Here is a 7,406-nt window from a genome sequence, read left to right as displayed (position 1 = left end):
AAATTCTTCAAGAGATGTGAATACCAGACCACCTGACCTGCCTCTTGAGAAACCTGTATGCAGGTCAGGAAGCAACAGTTAGAATTGGACACGGAACGAGAGATTGGCTCCAAATAGGAAAAGGAATACTTCAAAGCCGTATATTTTCACTCTGCTTATTTAATTTTTATGCAGCATACATAAGTAGAGAAATACTGAGTGGAAAAAACACAAGCTGGAATCAAGTATGCCAGGATAAATGTCAATAACCTCACATATGTAGATGACACCACCCTTGGCAGGTGTGAAGAAGAACTAAAAAGAGCCTCTTGATGAAAGTGAAACAGGAGAGTGAAAAGGTTGGCTTAAAGCTCAACATTCAGAAAACTGAGATGATGGCATACAGTCCCATCATTTCATGGCAAATAGATGGGGAAACAGTGGAAACAGTGTCAGACTTTATTTTTGGGGTCTCTAATATCACTGCAGATGGTGATTGCAGCCATGAAATTAAAAGACACTTACTTCTTGGAAGGAAATTTATGACGAACCTAGACATCATATTAAAAAGCAGAGACATTACTTTTTCAACAAAGGTCCTTCTAGTCAAGGCTGTGGTTTTTCCAGTAGTCATGTATGGATGTGTGAGTTGGACTATAAAGAAACCTGAGCATCAAAGAATTTATGCTTTTGAACTGTGGTGATGGACAAGATTTGAGAGTCCCTTGGACTGAATGGAGATCCAACCAGTTCATCCTAATGGAGAACAGTCCTGGGTGTTCATTGGAAAGATTGATGCTGAAGCTGAAACTCCAATACTTTAGTCACCTGATGCAAAGGCTGACTCATTTGAAAAGATCCTGATGCTGGAAATGATTGATGGCAGGTGAAGAAGGGGACTACAGAGCATGAGATGGTTGGATGGTATCACTGACTCAATGGACATGAGTTTGGGTAAACTCCAGGCGTTGATGATGGACATGGAGCCCTGGCGTGCTGCCGTTCATGGAGTCACAAAGAGCTGGACACGTCTGAGCGACTGAATGGAACTGAACGGAGTCTTGTGTTGGATCTTAAAAAATAAATTTATATATATGCGTTAGTATACTGTATATAAATTTATTTTTTAAGATCCAACACAAGACTCCGTTCAGTTCCATTCAATTTAGAAAGATGTTAATGATAACCCTATATGTGAGACAGCAAAAGAGACACAGATGTATAGAACAGTCTTTTGGACTCTATGAGAGAGTGAGAGGGTGGAATGATTTGGGAGAATGGCATTGAAACATGTATAATATCATATAAGAAACAAATCGTCAGTCTAGGTTCGATACAGGGTGCAGGATGCTTTGGGCTGGTGCACTGGGATGACCTGGAGGGATGGTGTTGGGGGGGAGGTGGAGGGGGGTTCGGGATTGGGAACACATGTACACCCGTGGGAGATTCATGTTGATATATGGCAAAAACAATACAATATTGTAAAGTAAAATAATAATAATAAAGAAAGAAAATAATTAAATTTACATAAAAAACTAAAGAACTCTGTGTAAAATAGGGATAATTGTTGATAATAATTAATCATATTTATAAATTTTGATGTATGTGGCAAAATATTCAAAGATGTTAATTAGAGGGAAATCTGGGTATAAGACATACAGGAACTTCCTATACTATCTTTGCAACATTTCTGCAAATCTAAAACTATTCTAGACTGTAAACTTTACTACAATATAAAAACAAAATGTATTTTTAAGGAATGGCAACAGTTGCCATTTTAATAAAGAAATAAATATCTAGAATCTTGGCAGAGAAGCACTACTCCCCAATAACTGGGACTTCTCTGAGCCTCACTTGAAAGAAATATTTCTTCTCCACCTCCTAGATCTTACTTTGAAGACAACTCACAGTGTCCTCTGTTTGCTGGTGACCATGGGTTGTAGCTGGTAAAACATGGGCAGAAGTAGTATGCACCTCAACTAAACTTAGGCTTGAAAACTTCGTGTGTTATTGCTTTGATTCTCTTCATTCCTTGGATGAACAAGTACAGACAGAAACTGAGGGAAAAAAAAAAAAAAGAGGCCTTGAATTATCACTGGTAATAGAAATTTATTGACTCCTGCTTATGTTAATGAAATCATGGCATATATCAGAAATATATTTTAATGATCCAAAAGTGTAATTTCAACATTTATCAGCTATCATAAAACATCATTGTATGGAAAAACTGAGTGGTTTGAGTTGCACCTTGGAAGTCTAATCTTAAACTTGGATGAAAAATGAAAAGAAGTCAAGTTCATTTGTAAAATATGTTGAATTTTCAGAAACATTACAAATATGAATTATTTTTCAGTGATAACAAATATTTTCATAGATTATATAAAAATAAATTAGTGATATGCTGTGTCAGAGCTAACTTTCGAATATTTTATATCATAATCAAACTGGGATTTCACATATTTTCTTCATATTTAATCCTGTTAGGCATTAAATATTAATGAAAACTTTTCAAAAGCTGATTTACTAAATTTAGGACAACGGTGTTTTGTGGAAAGCTGCTAATGGCCAGAATTGTGAATTGCAGACTTTGTCATAGTAAATGAATGACCTTATCAGAAGAAGAAACTACATACTATGTGACAAAGATTTTGTAGTTAGATTCTGTTTTACATGTCATTAAATTTAAATGATAAAATACTTGTATTAAAAAAAAAAAAAACAGAAAGGAATTAGACTTTAAAAGAGATAATAAGAACTTGACTAGCTTGGGCCAGTCTAGGCTAACTTAGCTAGAGAAAAATCTAACCAAAATTCGTCTTCAGTACAATTTAATCTTTCAGTCATGTCTGACTCTTTGCAACCCCAATGAACCACAGCACGCCAGGCCTCCCTGTCCATTGCCAAATCCTGGAGTTTACTTAAACTCATATCCTTTGAGTCAGTGATGCCATCCAACCGTCTCATCCTTTGTCATCCCCTTCTCTTCCTACCTTCAATCTTTCCCAGCATCAGGGTCTTTTCAAATGAATAGGGTCTTTTCAAATCAAGTGGCCAAAGTATTAGAGTTTCAGGTTCAGCATCAGTCTTTCAAATGAATATTCATGACTGATTTCCTTTATGATCAACTAGTTGGATCTCCTTGCAGTCCAAGGGACTCTCAATAGTCTTCAACACCACAGTTCAAAGCCATCAATTCATTGGCACTCAGCTTTCTTTATACTCCAACTCTCACATCCATACATGACTACTGGAAGAAATAGAGCTTTGACTAGATGGACTTTTGTTGGCAAAGTAATGACTCTGCTCTTTAATATGCTGTCTAGGTTGGTCATAGCTTTTCTTCCAAGAAGCAAGTGCTTTTTTATTTCATGGTTACAGTCACCATCTGCAGTGACTTTGGAGCCCCCCAAAATAAAGTATCTCACTGTTTCCACTGTTTCCTCCATGTATTTGCCATGAAGTCACGGGACCAGATGTCATAATCTTAGTTTTCTGAATGTTGAGTTTTAAGCCAAATTTTTCATTGTTCTTTCACTTTCATCACGAAGCTCTTTAGTGCTTCTTTGCTTTCTGCCATAAGGGTGGTGTCATCTGCATATTTGAAGTTATTGATATTTCCCTTGGCAATCTTGATTCCAGCTTGGGCTTCATCGAGTCCAGAATTTCTCCTGATGTACTCTGCATATAAGTTAAATAAGTAGGGTGACAATATACAGCCTTGACACGCACTCCTTAGTGTACTCCTTTGTCTAGCTGGATATAAAATATATACATGAAATATAGAAATGTAAATCAGAGCCCTGAAAAAAAAATGACAGAAATACACCAAATTTGTAAACAAAACAAGATATTTGCTATAATAATAAATTGAGTATAGAGAAAATAGATAATTAACTCTAATGCACGATGAAAGTTAAATTAATGATGGCTTTTAAGATAGAAAATGCATATGCTTAAAAGTCAGACATAGAAATAATTGTAAGAATTGTTGCACCCATGAAGCAACAAGGACAATGTAGTTTTTTTTAATATTAATATAATGAATTATACATTTTGTCCCAAATAATATCTATTCAATTTCAGTAACTGAGTGAAATTCTGTTCATGTGTTGTACAATTCAGGTTATCTGGTAAATGTGTTGCTTTCCCCCTTAGTCCTTTTACTTTCTCATCTGTCCCCACCCTTGGACCCCCTTATTCCTTTCCACATTTTCTCTATTAGTTCAATATTATTTGGAAGGCTATTATTTACAAAATATTGTAAGGCATGTTATTGGGATAAACAGTGAAATGCTAAAAGATAAAGTTCTCAGTGGATAAGAATATAAAGTATTGTAACACAAGGTACAATAAAAATTAGTTTTAAAGGATTTACAAAAATAGGTAATAGCTATTTGATGAAATAAGGTAAAGCTCCTGGAAGCCCTAAGATTTGAAGTAAATCTTATAAAAATTCTGACTTGGTCAGGAGGAAGGGATATGCATATTTCTGCTGATGAGTATCCTTTTATGTAAATATTTGGTGAGGTTTAGATATTGAAAATCTAATAACATCCAATACCCCTCCACTTTTTTTTTTGTTGTTGTTGTTAGAGCACCACAGAAGAATATTTGCTAATATATGGTAATACTTTCTTTTTTTTATTTTCTGGATAATGGCCAAATATCTTACCTTGACTCACAAGGCACTGGTTACTTTTCAGCTTCCCCTCTTCACTTATCAGCTCTGCCTGAAGTTCTTAATGCTAATGATGTTGACTCGCTATAGGACACGGTGGCTCTTTCACTTCCTTGTCCCTACAAAATGCTATGCTCTTCAGTCTCATCTGTCTGAACAACGTTTACAAATTCTTTACTCTTTCTCATGATGATACTTACTTCATGAAGGCTTCCCAGGTAGCATCAGTAGTAAAGAATCTGCTTACTTCATTATATAGTCCATTCATCCTGATGTGCCCTATCAGAAAATTCCTCCTATACTGTTTGGCCTACTTGCTTACTCTTCTGTATCCCCCACTCTAGTAAAATCTTTGAGGCACAAGACTATGTTTCTACTATAAATGACCAGAGACAGGATGTTATGTCACCTGGGATGATAGTTTCCAAGGCTCTTACTCTTTTTTCTCCAGATGCCTGACAGCTTCTGGCAGCTGCAGTGTGGGTGGTACCAGCAGTAAGTACCCAGCTTTTCTGCCCACTACCATGTAGAGCTTCAGGGAATTTCAACATCTTGCCTCTGCACTTATATTTCTAATAGAGACAGCCTGTAACATTTCAAAATTCCTTTACTTACAAGAGATGCTTCAGTGAGATTTCTTGAACTCCTCCAACCTCTCTGTCATTTTACACTTCCAGGAACTTCTCATATATAACATCATGGGGAAACTAAAGTAAGAATAATGCATATTTAGTCTGGTGGATAAATCTCAGTAAAGCTTCATTGTATATTTCTACTTCTTTTAATATTTCACAGAAGCTCATTCCCTACCAGTTAATATACCACAATCAGTGATCATAATACTAGATAGAAACCCTTTTCCAAGACCATTAAGACCACAATCCCAAATCCTCACTAGCATTTCTTTTTATTAACTACTCTCAGTAATGAAATTCATCAGATAGTGGAATGAGATCGCCACTGTAGGTGATAAAAGAGAGGAAAAATTCTTAAAGCCAGTGTATGTTAGTAATTTTAATTTTCTCTTCTTGATTCTACAAAAAAATACATTTTCAGATTATTACAGTTGATACAATTTCCACAGACAGAAACTTTTTTGTAAATACATCACAGATTGGAATAGATTTAATGAGGCATAATAGGAAGCCTTGATTTTTTTTTTCCTATGGAAAATCTAGGTAGTAACTGGAGCAAATCCTAATAAAATCCTTGTAATTGAAAGGTATGAGGTTAGATGGTGTAGCAAGAAGCAATACAAGCAGATCAACATGATAAGACTGCTTCCAGAAAAAAGAGGCTATGAGCAGGCAAGCTTCCTCCTAGATCTGGTAGAAACAAATAGAAAACTAGATGGTAGCAAGATGAAAAAATGCCTGCATAAGGACACTTTTACAAATTAGAAAAATAGGAAGAACATATGCAAGTATATTCTTTATTCTGAACCAGCATAAAAAGCATATTGAAAGCCCCAGCACGGAATCATTCTCCTGAATTTCATAACACAGAATCTGAGTGGCTTGGGATATGTTGGAGGTCAGACAGAAAAGAATATCCCTGAACACCAGAGGGATTACTCCTCTGGTATATATTTGGTGAAATATGTGACAAGGATGCCTGGCCCATCAGTATAATGCTGTCTATAAGATATCACATTGATGAAACTGGAACTTTCAGTGAAAAGGAAAAAAAAAATCGATTTGACTACAGGGAAGATTATAATGATGTAAAGCCAGCATTTTCTTTGTTTATATATTTTCTTTAGGCTGAATTGTTTTGTCCTACTTGATTGCTTTCACTCTGATTCCAAATCATTCTTCAGTTATCTCCTATACATCCTTCATTTTCCCACAATGCAATGATTCTTCCACTTGCTACGGAACGTTGTACCTATAGCATCACACTAATTGCATCTACTTTCCTGGATAATTAGCTTTCTATGTCTCAAGCCTCCCTGAATTAGATCACAAAGAGGCCAATGACAAGATTTTCCTGGGTATGTAATACTCAAGACACAATATGCCCTGTACTCCATAGACGTCCAAAAACTATTTTTTATTTTTATTTTCCTATTTTAAATGATTAACATGAGAAGTTATTATGATAGGTCTTTTGAGATACTAACAATTTAGGTGGTGTTATTCAATATCACCCTTCCCTGGTGGTTTCACTGGTAAAGAATCCACATATAATGCAGAAGACCTGGGTTTGATCCCTGGGTTGGGAAGATCCTCTGGAGAAGGGAGAAGCTACCGACTCCAGTATTCTGGCCTGGAGAATTCCATGAGCTGTATAATCTATGGGGTTTCAAAAAGTCAGACATGACTGAGAAACTTTGACTTTCACTTTCACATTCCCTAGGAAAGACTTCTTTATCTGTCAAAGGAAACTTTAACTTCGGTAAATCCCAGATCAGACTTGCTGCTACCTCAAATATTACTCTTTTGAATTAATGCCTGAAACATTACACAGGTATTTTCTATTCAGATAATCATCAGTTAGAGGCAGGTAGCTGGTAAATATCACAAAGGGCAAGAATTAGGGACATATTGATATAAGTAAAGAAAAATACCCACTGGTTGGTTACATATGTACTATAAAAGTAATATTTCTAAGACAGAAAAAAAAAATTCAGAGGGGAAAAAAAAAAAACAAGCTTCGTCACATTATCTTGTCTATTATACAGGCCCAACAAAACCTAGAGCCCTGAACCTCTCAGTTCCATCTCTCTACTCTGTGCTCACCACTCTGG

Source organism: Budorcas taxicolor, chromosome 4 (genome assembly GCF_023091745.1).
Source record: "Budorcas taxicolor isolate Tak-1 chromosome 4, Takin1.1, whole genome shotgun sequence".
Lineage (NCBI taxonomy): Eukaryota > Metazoa > Chordata > Mammalia > Artiodactyla > Bovidae > Budorcas > Budorcas taxicolor.
Note: the sequence above shows the minus strand (reverse complement) of the source record.